This window comes from Lathamus discolor, chromosome 1, assembly GCF_037157495.1.
Source record: "Lathamus discolor isolate bLatDis1 chromosome 1, bLatDis1.hap1, whole genome shotgun sequence".
In the NCBI taxonomy this organism is placed as follows: Eukaryota; Metazoa; Chordata; class Aves; order Psittaciformes; family Psittacidae; genus Lathamus; species Lathamus discolor.
The window spans coordinates 22,325,343-22,340,179 of NC_088884.1; the positions used below are offsets into that span (position 1 = coordinate 22,325,343).

At 43.1% G+C, this 14,837-nt stretch overlaps 1 protein-coding gene across 4 annotated transcripts in view; it reads left to right on the forward strand.

The window, feature by feature from the left end:
• The window catches only part of PLXNB2 (plexin B2), a 254,236-nt gene that overhangs the window by 124,457 nt on the left and 114,942 nt on the right, over positions 1–14,837 (forward strand). For all 4 annotated transcript variants that reach the window (XM_065665050.1, XM_065665052.1, XM_065665057.1 and 1 more), the window contains one exon: positions 14,255–14,323. The gene's annotated coding sequence lies outside the window, so the exon portion shown is untranslated. The remainder of the gene's footprint in view (positions 1–14,254; positions 14,324–14,837) is intronic.

Sequence of the window (14,837 nt, forward strand, 5' to 3'; positions counted from 1 at the left end):
GAGGTGACATCGGCACATAGGCCAATTAGAGCCAGCTTTGCCATGGGGTGCTGTATGGAGAGCAGTGTCTGAGCATGCTATTTCTGCAAAGAGAAACTACTGAGGAAAACTGCAGCTTCTTTACAGAGCGGGAAAAAACGTCACGTTCACCCAGGATCTCATGGCACTATAGCACTTCACAATTAGAGGCAAAACTACTTGGTTTTAGTTACTTGGTTACTGCCTACACCCAGCAATCAAAATTGGCCAGTTTATGGCCATAGGCTACATATGCATGTTCCAGACCATAATATGTCAAGCGCTTTTTTGGCATAGGCTACATAAGTAATAGGTTTCATGCCGATTAAGACGACGGCATTGCTTTCTGGCATCACTTTCAATTCACACTTCCTACCTGCAGCTCTGCAGCCACTGGGGCCCAAACGCACCAGAGTAGGGGGCATTTATCAGTCAAAACCTCTTTTTTTTTCCTCTAAATTAGAGTGAGCTAGTGCTTGTTTTTAAAAGGTCCATCTTGTTTGGGGAATATTCAAGCCACAGTATTGCCTGTTAAGTCCCCTATCAGTGCAAGGGTAGAACAAATCTTTACAAGCATATGAAGCATATCTGTGGGCTCTTTTGTCTGTTGTGATAATATGATGACTGGGATTGGGCTGACTGTGAAACTGAGTGTAATTAATCCCAAAACTTCCATCTGTTTGAAAGACAGGAAAAGTATGTGCTAACAGGTTGGTGGCAGTGCATGCTGGAAGACATAGAATTGGAAAGAGCAGAAGTCTGTTTTGACCTAGGAAGCAAAGGTGCTGTAATGAGGGCAAGTCATTCCCTGGATGGAAGATCATTCCTTTCCAGTACCTAAGCGGCACTTTCCACCCTGCAGAGTGAATTTTTGTGAGACAATGATGTTCCTTTTATGTAAGGAGAAAAATGAGTGTGAAGATCCGGGCAGTGAAACTCTGTGTATCTCAGGATTTTACCTCTTATTTTCCAAGAGATGAAGATCTTATCTCAGCCCTGCAAATGGCATGTCTGGCAAGACTGCACGTATTTCACATTCTCAACAAAACAAATGAAGCTCACCTGGAAGCTGGGCCTGTATAAATGGGATTTCCTGTCTTTAAATGGTGCGAAAGATAAGCCTGTTCTCAGCTGCTGGTGAGTGCTGGTTTCGGGAACCAGCCACCCTGCCATGCTGCTGTACACAGCAGGATGGGTCTGGCAGCTCAAGGTTCATTGGGGCAGGATAGGTCTGGCTGCTCACACCAAGTGTGAACTGGAACCCTGTTTCTCTGAGGCTATCCACACTGTGCCCTGCATCATGGGCATATACTCCCAGGTTAGTAGTGACCAGTCGCTTCTGTAAGTCATGTAACTGCTTTACTATTAGCCAAGAGGCAGGGTTGATTAGCCATATTGCAGTACATGGCAAATGGTACGCTTCTGCCGGGACTCTGTGCACAGCAGCAGTTGCCCTCAAAACTGAAGATGAGTTTCATGGCTGTATTTTATCCAGGTACGAGACAGTCCCAGGCAAGGCAAGGCATGACACAGTTTCCCAAACTTTGTTTGGAGAAAGCTGCATCATTTGTCATGGAGGAAGCCCCATCATTTATCATTCCTGAACAGAAAGGGTTTCGGTTCTGAGATCAGTGCACAGACAATGTCTAGAAATGGGACAGCTTGTTTTGTCTAGTTTTTTGAGTCTGCTAATGTCAGAAGGCAGAAAGTTCAAGTCTAATGTTACTGGCTCCACTCTCTCTGTTCTCAGCAGACAGGATATGGAGAAGGCTGTGGGCAAAAGCACCAAAAACAAGGGCAGCAAGAGTGATGTAGAGAGGGAAGGGGAAGGTATGTTGCGTATTGAAGGAGGCAGGTGAGCCTCCCATCTGGAGCAGAAATGTGTTGCAAAGTCAGTGTTTTCACAGTGTGTAAATATCTCGGAATGCCTCATGCAGAGGAGCTGGTAACAGAGCATGCAGGAAACTCTTTGGTAAAACACCTATCTCATTTCTTAACTTCTCTGCTGTGATTCAATATCTAAAAGGCAATGAATGTTGACCCACCAGGGGTACTTTTTTAATCTCTGACATTTCTGTAGATAGATACTCTGAGTCCTTTTCAAAATAAAAACAAATATGTGCAAATGCAACCTTTTCTTTGAAATGGTGTAAAGGTTTATCTGGAGAGAGGTGGTTAAATAGGATGAAAGCAGAGTAACATCAGACCACGGACATGACAGTGACTGCTCCTTGTGTTTTGCCCCACTGATTCCCACCCACTCTGACCCCAATAATTGAGTTAAAGAATGTTATAAATTAACACGTGCTAAGTTTTTAGTTGTGGAGCAATGAGTGCTTTACACTATTCTTCCACGGATATCACCTTATGTCACCAGAGTACTGTTTAGCAAGAGGTGTTTAGTTCTGGTAATCCCCAGGAAATCTGCACATTGTTTACCAAAGGCCACTGTTTTTTAAAGGAGAAAGGTGCTTTGCCAGGAGACCTGTAGCATGTCAGGGTAGAAAAATGCTGCTTTTGATGGCTCGAAGGCAAAAGGGGTATAAAAGCACATGCCTTCATGGTAAACATGTGGAGGTAATTGGCCAAGCCATGGTATTATGCTTCCAGAAATGGGAGGGCAGTCAGGCCGATGCTTTCATGAATCTTACTCTCAGGTATGAAGACAGAAATTTCTGAGCAGCACATCACTTTTCACAGCTGATGACAGATCTTGCCACAAGATCTTGTCGTAACTGCAGCAAACAAGGCTGAGAAGCAGCTTTGCTTTTCTTTCCTCTGTTGTTTCATCCAGATTGACAAAATTGAGGGGGTTTAGTTTATTCTGAAATTAATATTGCAGGATTCTTTATTGGCCTGCAAACTTTCCACTTAAACAGTTTAGTGATTATAAATGTTTAATGATCTCTGTTACCTCTGCAATCCACTTATATTAATGACTTTTCTTTTGTGCTACTTGGCGTACAAGGTGAAACAAATGAAGAGCTGCATCAATTATTCATCAGTGGATGAATTTCTGTTGCTGTAACTATGTTTTGGGTTTGTAGATCTCTTTGCATAAACTAATTGAATTTAATCACAATATTCCGAGTGGTTTTAATTAATAATTCAAATATAATTGTTTGGGGAAGTTCTTTAGCCTTATTCTGGGCAGCTGGCACGTGAAACAGAATTTGGCAATGATTTAACTTCAAAAATATGGAGATGGTTTTCTGCAGTTGTTATAAAATGACATTAGTAACTCAAAGGTGTAGATTTTCTTTGGGTTAAAGGTTAATCAAGACCAAATCCAATTGTGTTCTAATCTAAAATTAAACATGAGAAAAAAAAAGCAGAGTAAGGGACAGGCGTTTCCTAAGGCTTTCACACCTCAGTGTGGCTGAGGAGGGGAGGGAGGGAGGGAGGAGGGAGAAGTTAGTGCCAAAGCAATCACCTCTTTTATCTCAAGAACTGGTTTCAGCAGGGTATGCTGATCTTATTTTCCATCCTCCCACACTTTGGATAGGAGTTTTGGGAAAACTGTATTCTTCCTTTGCTGGGTATGGATGTAATGGAGGTTTCAGTACTAGGGGACTACCAGCCTTTCAGGCAGACTAGTGGTTTGAGTCACTGCTGAAGAAATTAAGGTATGTCTGTTCAAATAGGAACCTGATTTACTGTGAATGGTCAGAAAAATCTGCTTCCTACGCTAGTGTTGCAGACTCTAACCACTGTGTGTGGAGGGAAATACTGCTTGTCAAATACAGTTTTCCCATGGATGAGAGAGGCTTTTTAACACTGCAACAGTACAAACAAGTGGCCTTGCGGTGGCGGAGCTTTATAACCCAGGGAGCGGGGCGTGGGATGGAAATAGAGCGAGAGCAAGCACTCTTCCAGACCAGGGCTGCATCCCCTCTGTGGAGGTCCTGCACTGGCTTGCACAGATCACTGGCAGCTGCCAGCATTGGCAGCAGGGAGCTGGTGGCTCTGTCCATCTCCTGCTGCACATCTCCATCCTGTAAAACCCCTGCTGACCTCCCAGGGAGGGGGTTCTGCCCCATCAGCAGTGACACAGCATGCCGCATCAAGGATGAGAGCGAGGGTGAGGCCTCCCAGTGTCACCACTGCCCTGCCTGGCCTGTGCCACTGCAGCCACCCCCAGACGGGGCACGGGGTGCTTCCAGCCTTGCGTGGAGCCAGTTTCAGCAGCTTTAATTACATCTGCGGTTTGGATCGCTTTGCTTGGCCATTAAAATCCATTTCACAAAGAGTAGTATTGAAACAAGCAAGGAATATTTGTGGCGGCTGTGGATTTCCTCCAGGCCTACAGGAAGAGTAAATTAGTTACTGAAAACTTGACAGTTCGTCCCAAGTGCTTAACTCTTTCCTCTCTGGAAACTGCCTTTTCAGAGGCAAACTTTAAAAGGAAATAATATGCTCAATGCTTGTTTTCATACTCCCCACTCCTCGGTAGAGCTGTAATTGCAAAACCAGCCAAGAAAGATTTGTTTGAAGAGGAAGTGTGGGAACTTCCTTTATAAATATTGCCTTTCCCTTCGTGTGGATCCAAACGTGGTTTCCTTCGCTGGAGGGAAAAAAGAGTGCTTGAACTGAGCAATAAGCACTTCTTCCCGTAGCTCGTGCCCCATGTAAACCTCAAGGAAAGGAGCAGGTTGTTAGCCAGGAAAGGGCTGAAGGTGGCTGGACCATTGGATCATCTATCTGGGTTTTGTCGAGCTGTTCCCTGTCAATGCCAGTGGCTGCAAACATGGGTGTCCTCTGCTTGGGAGCACTGGGCAAGTTAAGGTCCAGTGGATGGGGGTAAAAATCAGTGTTTGCAGAGCCCGTGATTGCAGAGCCTGCTGTGACTTGCTCTGCAAGATAGGGCAGTATCAGCCCAAGCCCTGCTGCTATCGCAGTTTGGAATGGTTTCTTTAAAAAAGAGCAGCACAACAAAACTACCCAGCAGAAGTATGTTTCCTAATGAAGCAGGAACAATAAGCCTGCACCCTTCCCGCAGCCCAGAAATACCTCTGAGCTATATGCAGAAGAGTGGTTCTTCCACCAGAAGAGCTGCTACACAGAGGGAAGTATCTGCGCTCAGCAGCAGCAGGTAGGTTAAGCTCTCAGGGCAGGAAGCAACTTTAACCTGGCAGGCTGGGCTCTTGTGCTTTTATGGGTTTGGTTTCCTTGTGTTTATTTTTTTTCACTAAAGAGCACAGTATCAGAGCATACGGGCTCCTTGGGTGTGAAGGCCGCCAGCTTGGCCTGGCCGGCTAGCACAAATCAGTGCAGATGATGGGAATCAACGCAGGGGGTCTGGTTCCCAGCTCTGAAGGATTCTAGATTAGGAAGACAGCTCACAGAGGAAGCAAGGGGGGTTGGGAGGACTGGGCTTATTCCCTGACAGGCACTGAAAACAAGAGCCCTTCTGCCTGATTTGAAGGGGGCAGTGTGCTCATATTGCTGACAATTAGGCAGGGTTGCCTTGTTCCTCAGTTTTGATGGGCAAATAAGACACCCCTGGTATTTAAACTTGGATTGCTGTTGCGCTTTCTGATCAGGCCAGCAAGAGGCACAGCCAGGCCACCACTGTATTGATGAGAAGTTTCTGATTTTTACACGTTTCTCAGTGGGGAAGATGAAATTTCACTTGAGCTTCAAACCAAGCTTTGCAGTGGTTCCCTTTTGCACTTTTAGAGGCAAACAAAAGAAATAAAATTTGCAGTGCAATGGGCTATCCTGGGAAAAATCAGTAACAATCAGAAAAGACACCAGAAAACTGCACCAATCCATCCATATGGCCTCTGGCAAGGCTTGCCTGGCTCACCATGCCAGGAGTCCTCACAGCATCTCATACTCTGTTCCAGAGGAACTGGTGTCCCAGTGAGGGGTATAAAAGGACCCGAAAGTGAACCTTGGGTGATTTTTACTTTTTAAATGAAGATTAAAAATAAAGCTCTTGGCTCTCACTCCAGTTGCTATCTCTCACTGTTCCTCCTGCACTTTCTTCTCTGTTCAGGGTCTTGCAAATACATTTAAAGACCTACAGTGTTCAGAATAAGCTCTCCATCCATTTATACTTTTCCTCTTGTGTTCCACATCATGGAATCAACTGCTGCTATCAATTTATGTCACTTATTATCTCTCACCCATGCCTCATTCCCCATTTAATGATTTTTTTCCTTTTTACCTTCCTGCACATGCCAGTTTTTCCTCTCCTTTCTCACACTCCCACTGTCATGCCTGCTCCTTTTCCAATAAGGCAGGCTACATTTTGTAATTTAGGGAGTAAACCTTCAAATTCCTGAGTGAGAACTCCCACCGACTACGTGATGAAGAGGCTGCAGGACTGGGCCCTAGTTTGGCAGCAGGATGGGGAAAGGTAGTGAAGCCAATTTTAAAGCAGTCTTAATTACCTTGGTGGTTTGGATCACTTTGGTTGACTATTAAAATGCATATTTCTAAGGCGAGGTGTGCAGCAATGGCATTGTATAAATAATAAAGAATTTCAGGAGCTTGATATAAAAGATTTTATAGAGGTAATATATTACTTCCAGTTGAGAGAAATGGAAGACACTTTAAAATCAGTTTTACTAGCACCCTGTGTTTAAAAAACCCACCTTCTTTTTCTTTTTGTTTAACCTCCTATGCAAGTCTGGGCATGTTTGAGGCTCCCAGGATCCAATTTCATGCAGTATCCTATTTCAAATCCAGGCCAGAGCAGATCGATCAAAAATCAGTGCTGTCAGAAATAAAACTGCCTGTGGAATGCCTTCAACAACATGAAGATGAAAGGGGGGATGTAATATAGCAGAGAATGGTTTTCTTTTTTGAGGTGGGAGGCTCTGAAGCAGTGTCCTTGGATGTCACACAATTTACCTTGATTGAGCAATGATGGTCATAGGACAATTTTGGTGATTTTTTGTGTTCTTCAGTTAGTAGTTAACAGCTGTGTTTTGTGAAGGGGGCTGGCATGGGGTGGTTGTTGCTGGGGTTGTTTTAAGCCAAAGAGGCAGCAGTAGAATATTTTATGGCAGGCACAGAGCTACCTGTAGGTCTGCGCATCGCCAGAATAACATGAGATTGCTAATAATTCTGGTCAGTGAAATACTTAACGGTTGGAATACTTGGAACGACAGAGCTACTTCAGTACTTTTAAAATGGCTGGTGAATGCAAACTAGTCTAACTGATCTGATTTATACTGGTTTTTGCATTCAGCACAAACACAGATGGCAGTCTGCTTCGTTTTGCAATGTACCTCTCTATGCTGCTTCTCTTCCATGGCCCTCAGAAGCCAAAGTAAAAAAAAGGAAGATTATCTGAGAATTGAGAACAGAGGGAAAGAGCAATATCATTTTCGGACTTGGAAGGAATCGGAGGGTGAGGGGGAAACTGGCTTTGTGAGTTTTGGGTAATTTTGATTTTTGGGTAGTTTAAAATACTGTGCCAGTAATGTGTTGAAATCCTGGAAAACTAAGAGTAAACTTTGCTGTGTAGCGGTGGTCTCTCTCCTGTCACCTGTACTAGGTGATGCTCATAGACATGGGGTGCATCATGCATTGCTGGGAGACTGCCAGCTTGCACACTAGGCACCTTGCATGGAGCATGTGTCACAGCGGCTGGCCGCAGCCCCATTTGCTGTCAAAGCAAGGGAGGAGGCTTCAGAGAAACATTCCGTGTCCTCACACATGAAAAGAGTGCTGCCTAAAGCCAGCTGAGAGAGTAATGGGAAAACAGGAAGCAAAAAGAGCATTTGAATTTATTTTACACTGCCCCTTGGACAGCAAAGGCTTGTCTGTTTGGGACCCTGATCACGGTGTGCTCTTCACAGATAGATACGTATAAAGGTATTGTAACTGAGCAAGGCTAGTTAAATACACAGCCTCATCAAAGTGGAAGTGGAAGTGGCTTTGCATAAAAGTGTGTTGGCTGCTCCTGTAGCTGTTTCCTGTGTTAATGCATTAATGCACATATGCATGTCCAAGGCAGCAGTGCTGGCCTGTGGAAACTCTCACTTCAGTGACTGTAGGATTTCACCTTTGGTCTCCAAAGCAGCACATGTTTTGTAAACTACTTGATGATTAACCTTCAGCTACAATATAATTAGCAAGTGTTTACTTAATAGTCAGAGATTGGGTTCCTGCTTGCAGGCAGCCTTTCTTGCTCAGGAAGCTGTGTGATTTAGAAATGAAAGATCTGCCTTGGCAACTTTCCGAGAAGTCCACTCTGGTCTCCTGACAGATGTGGAGAAAGCAAAGTGCTTGATGAAAAGGCTAATAAGATGGCTGTTGAAAGTCTGCATGTGGTCATCTTAAGGACTGAAAAGACTCTGCTAAGCTACTAAAGAGCGGTTCATTACTGTGTCTTTATGTTTATGCAGAATATATCAAAGATATTGATGAGGTTTTCACTAATTTCTGAATCTTTTTAGCCAGTGGGCACAAAATTAAGATGTTATTCCATTATGTAATGAGGATATTCACTTTATCAAATCAGACTCCTAGCAACTGGGATGCCTCTCTAGCCAACAAGAAGCGAACGAAACCCAGTTTCCACTGCCTTCTGGAAGAGCCTATCTTCTTCCTTTGGCTGTACTGCATAAAGAGAAAGTACCAGGTTTGATGAAACACCTACACCAGCATGTGCAAACCTCCTGTACTGTGATATAATTTACTTCTCACAGGATTCATTTTGACACAATTTGCCAAACGGCATCTGAAAAGTCATGGGCACAGACTGTACTGTGTATGGTTTTGAATTTGTCACCTCAGCTCCCTGAAACCCAAGTTGGAGATAAGAAATAAATATATGGAGATATCTCTAGTGAATCAGTTCACCTAACATGTAGAAAAATTCTGATCCTCTCTCATTTGCATGTGGTGTTGAGCTTAGTTGCATAGACTAGCCAGGGCCATTGCAGGTGTGCTTAAAAGACAGCCTGGAGTTCTGTTTGATATTTGATTTGTAAAGTCTCATTTTCATGAGAGGAAAGTACAACTATTGCCGTGCTAAAAGTCTGCCTCTCCTATTTGCTGTTTTAGCATTCACAGGTAACGAGAATAGTTAAAATTACTGTGTAGCATGGCATGTATGGTAGGAGTTTAGAACAATGGTGTTAATTTGCAACCAAAAAACCACATTTGGTGTGTTTTGTCACTTTGATGGTCTGAGACGAACCCTGTTGTCTTATATGAGTGACAAGGCAGGGAAAAGTCTTGTCCCATATAAATTGTAAGGTTTGATAAATTATGATCTGAAAAGGCTGGAAAAAGGGCTACTCATCACTCCTCCACTGATTCTCGCCCTAATATGCAAGACACTGGATCTCAACCTGTCAGCAGTTCACAGGGTAGCGTTCTTGAGGTTTGATGTTCGCGGTGAAATACTGTTGAAAGAGCAGAAGTACTTTGTGTTAGTACGTTTAATTCTGGAGTTAAGAAATCTCTCTGGAAAAGTCTATAAAGAGATAAGGTATTTAGTCTCCTTAGACCAAAGTGAAGGATGTCCATAAAGGGTAATGGAGCACAAATTGTTGGGTTTCAGTTTTGGATTGTGATGGTCTTAGTTCTTACAACATATCTGTAAAACTCAGATTTCAGTTTGGGACTTTTAAGAACACAAAACTCCAGCGTGTGTGGGGTTTCCTTTTTCTTTTCTTTTTTTTTTTTTTTATTTTTGCCCCCAGACAGAGAGCAAAATGAAAGGGCTGAGTTAAAGCAATTCTTCTTTTAAGGTATATCTGGCAATATTAAACACTTCCATTGTTATTTCAATATTCTGTTAGGTTTTGCACAGGGTTGGTCAAGGTCTTTTCATAGTGCGTAAAACTGTGGTCTAAAGGATGGGGGGTGACTGGAAACCAAAGGAAAAAAAAGTAGTTTAAGCTGTCTCAGATTCAAGTGTAGTGAAGGTAGAGCTGTGTTCAGCAGCTTCAAGATAATGAGGATACTAAGCCTGAGATGAACAAGTGGAGGACACAGAAAGGAAGACTGGTGGAGTAATAGAACTTTAGAGATCATGTGCTAGAAGTGGAGCGGTTGTCTCTGAGGTCAAGGAGGTGGAGAGGGCAGAATGGAGATGACTAAGAGTGACATAAGCTGCAGAGCTGGAGGTGTGGGAAGATTATGTGCTGGCCAGATACTGAAGTGTAGTAGTGTCATACAGAGTTAGAGATGTAAATACACTGCAGTGTTTTGAGTCTTAACCTGACATTTGATATCACCCTAAAGTTTTCAATAGTGAATTCTATATCCTGTTTCCATATGGACATGATCTCAGTGTTGTAACGTAGCCTTCCCAGCACTGAAATGTGAAAATCCATTTTCAAAACTAAGCTCAAAAAGCAGTATGTAGTGTTATCCTGTGTGCTCCATCCTACTGAGAGCACCGTGCTTGTTAGCTCAACAGACGAAGTTCCATGGGCAAATGTAAGAAAAGTATCTGCTCCATGTGTTACATATAGCTGAAGGCTCAGGGGAATTAAGGCCTGTGTCTGGGAACTGGAGAGCGCAACTTTCTATCCCTGACCTAGTGCCTGCCCTTTCTAGCAAACAGAAGCCTCCCTCGAAATGTGGTTTATGATCTGTTTTTAGCTCTAGAAGCAAAAGGAATGGTTGAGGGAGGCAGAGAAGCACTCAGTATGCTCTTACTTATGGCATTGTCAGCTTTCAGCTCCTCAGGACACGTGCCACTCTGTGTTCCTTGCAGCTTTCAGAAACCACAGTCACCCCAGCATCCACAGCATTGGAGCCACACGTCATCTACTTGTGACATTTTGCACTTGAACACAACTGCTCAGCCAGAATTTATCATCTTTTTGAAATGATGGTATTCGAGACACTGATCTAAAGTACAGAGGAGCAGCTGCCTGATGAGGGAGAGGTCACTTGCAGGATGGGGAGGTTTTTTATGGTTGTCGTGCCTCTCCTGGGTTATTGACCTCTCCTGATGTTCTTAACTGCTTGACATGACCTTGGTGGTCTTCATCTTTTTGTCCTAAAGGAGTATTTTGATTTGAAAGGCAGAAATTGTGTCATATGAAAGGTGGGAGCAGTTAAGTACATTCAGATTGTGGTGGGGCAGGATAAGAGCTAAATAGTAGTCTAATGGCAGTAATCTTCCTTCTGTCACCCGTGGGTTATGGAGGGAAGAAGGAGTTTCCCCTGAAAACCAGCTCAGGGAAGATTGATTCCTCCTCCAGAAAGTGATCTGTGGGAGGACCCTCTCTGTCAAGACAGTGGAGAGACAAGAAACAGGAAAATCACATTCTTATACTGAATTTAGCTTGTGTGAGCATCCCCCTACCCACCTGCTCTGTTTGTGCTCATGATTTCTGTCAGCTTTAAAGAACAACTTCCCTATGGCAGCTAAGTACTTTTGACTTCAGGTCAGTCTGCAAGAGCCTCCAGGTATCAGAAGACCTGTGATAGTTATGTGTATTCCTTTAGTTCCTTTAGTTCAAGCAGTCCGTTTTGACTGGCCAGCTGGCCAAACCCATACCTTGAAAGACCAGCTCCTGATGGTGCTCTATGCAAAATACTGAAAAAGAGCTACGAGCAGAAGCTAAAAGGGAAAAACAAAACCAAACAAAACCAGGAAGCCTCGTGGCAGATGGTACCACCTGTGTCCATCTAAACCTAGCCAAACAGTGTGCCATTTAAGTGGAGAAACCTAGAAAATCTGATGACTCAGTCTGAATAAACAGGGAGACAGTGAGTGAGATTTCTGGCTCACGTCCCAAGCATCTTATGAAAAAAGCTTCCTATTTTATAACACAGAAAATTGAGTACAGTTTGGTAACATTATTCTCTGGCACAGCTGATTACCAACTATGGACTAAAACGCCTGGTGTACCCATGTGAGAACTGACACATAAGTAGTCTGATGACTCTCTGCCAGTTCCTGGGTTATGGTTGAACCAGTTTTCCCAATAAATAAATTTCTAATGTTATTAGCAGGGCACATACCTGTATTACTGGGAGCATAAGTGGCTGGACACAACAGTCAGGGCTGACAGCATTCTATTCTTTTTCTAGGCTCAGCCACATATTAATTTCCATGCACTTCAGTTGTTGCATTTGCAAAGTTGAGATGTGAAACAACTGTGGAAGACGTGCCCAAGTCCCTGTTCAGCAATGCTTGCAAAAATATCCTAAAAAAAAGAGAGGGAACATGGATGTATAAAGGGAGCTCCTCAGTGGGATGAAATCTTGTTTCCTTACTGACTACCTCCACCTGCTTCCTTCTTGGCTCTTGCTGACAATGCCATAATCTTTCGCATCCCTTTGCACTTCCTTTTACTTGTGTTTCCTTTTCCTTTACATGCTGAAGTTGTGCCAGATCTGTTCTTCCCTTTCTCAGTAAGACATATAAAGAAATCTGCCCTTTCCTTGGCCCTGAAGTTTAAAGTTTTTTCTGTTCATCTCTTGGCTTGGCTGCTTTACTTATACACTCCTCCTATAACTTCCCTCAATCCCAGCCCAAGCCTGCACTCTTCAGTTAGGCCTTATCATGCAGCTAGGGTATAAATATCTCGCCCCAGCTCTTCTCCCATGTCCCTCATCTCATGATTTTGCTGAGTATCCTGTTTCATCCTCCTGTTTCATCCACCTGGTGAGGGTGCAGGGTCCCTCAAACAGCTTTTCCCTGCTGTCGTGGTTTAAACAAAGTCAGCCTAAATCATGCAGTCAATCTCTCACTCCGCCCACTTCTTGCCCTCCCCCTACTCCTGGAGGGACGGAGAGGAGAATCTAAAAGAATGCAACTCCCACGGGTTGAGATAAGAACAGTTTAGTAACTACGGTATAACACAGATTACTACTGCTACCACCAATAATAATAATGATAAGGAAATAACAAGGGGAGAGAATACAACACCTCAGCACCAGCCAACCGATAACTCTCCCAACCCCAAACGACCGAGCACTGACCGATGCCTCGTCCAACCCCGCAGTGCCCTAGCCCTTCCGGCTAACTCCCCATTACATCCTGGCCATGACTTGCTGTGGCATGGAATACCTCTTTGGCTAGCTTGGGTCAGGTGTCCTGTCTCTGCTTCCTCCCAGCTTCCCCTCCTCCCTGGCAGAGCATGAGGCTCACAAAGTCCTTGGTCAGACTAAAACATTTGTGTTATCAGCAATGTTCTCAGGCCGAAAGTCAAAACACAGCGCTGCACCAGCTACTGAGAAGGAGGAAAATGTCTGCTACTGCTGAACCCAGGACACCTGGAAAGGGATGAATGTACATAGTCTTAAAGAATGTGTTACCACAGCAACTGGATATGGGGAATCCCATTGGCAGTTAATATTAAATCCCATTGGTCATTAATAAAATAAACTTGGTTTAGTGCTGGGCTACCTCAGTGAACACAAAGGAAAAATAAAAGCCCTGCTGATGCTTGTGTCTTACTTCCCTAGGGAGCCAGTGTTATGCAAGTCTCAAAGTCAGGTTCAGCTAAGATGAGATGGCTTTGGAGAAAAGGTGGTGGATTTTGCCAGATGTTTGGATTTCCCTCCCCTGGGACCTGCCATGTGGTGATCTCTTAGTGTGTGAAGCAGTGTTCACTGCAAACTGTTTGAGTGGGCATCACATGTGTTACTAAAAAGTGACTGAGAAATGACTGTATGTAAGAAACAGATTGGGCATTCAGCACACACTACATCTACTGACTGGGATATTTTTTCAAGGACAGTTGTCATCTTCACATCTTTACAATCTACATGAACCCTTTTTTATCACTTTTTGGCATATACAGTGATGTTAAGGAGTATCAGATGGTATTTTATCCTTCCCTAGAGGGACAGACACTGTTTCCCTTCTATTCTTAAATGTTAGATCGTGGGAGGTGCTGAGTACTGCCATTGATATTAGTGTGATCAAGCTCTAGCTAGAAGAGTGCCAAATCATACAATACCCCATCTGTAATGCCAGCCATTATCTCTCTCAATGTATCAGTTGAGCTTTTAGTTCTTTACTAATTAGTTGTACATCTGTGAGCAACTGTCCATCTGATTTATTATCTGAGCAGCTATTGAAATAAAGAACATTGCCCAATTTAGCCTCAGGATTGAAAGTTATGGTGTGCTAAAGTTGTGTTTAAAATGTAATAAAATGGACTATATATAAACAAATTACAAGTTTATGGGACACTACAGATGATCTTCAATCAATATTTTACAGTTCATAAAATTAAGGTGATTGAGCATAGCTTAATGCATATGAATATCTTTTTAATTGCTGTCTTCTTTTATTTAGTAAGAAGATTAAACACTGTCCTGGAAAATAGCTTGAGTGTAGTGAAGAAGACTTAGTGGAAAAGTGAATGTAAGTATTTTGCAGCGTGTGTCAATTATTTATGTTTGCAAACCGTTGACATTGGCGATATTATAAATCACACTAAATTGGCAGCCTAATTTACCAAAAAGACCACTTTTAGTATGGCAAGAATGCTGAGTCTGATCATGGTGCATATGTGTGTGAGGTATAAAATGTCTATTATGTGGTTTTCAGTATAGGTCTGTAGGTTATATACACTTCAATGCTTTTAACGGGGCCATGTGCTGTTAGCTATTTGCATGCTTATGAACTGCTTTTAGGAAAAATGTCAACATGAAGTTGCCACTAAGTGCCCTTAAAAGGAAAAAAACCCACCACTACCCCCGTATAAATACTCATGGGGATCCTTAAATTCTGTAATGTGGATGCATTTTCCATTTGTAGAGAAATTTAGTCTTAACTTCAAATAATGCAGCTGGTTTATAGTATTTTTCTGTATATTCACCCCAAAGATGTGAGTTTATAGTAGAAGATTGCACTGTGGATTGGCAATTCAATTTAG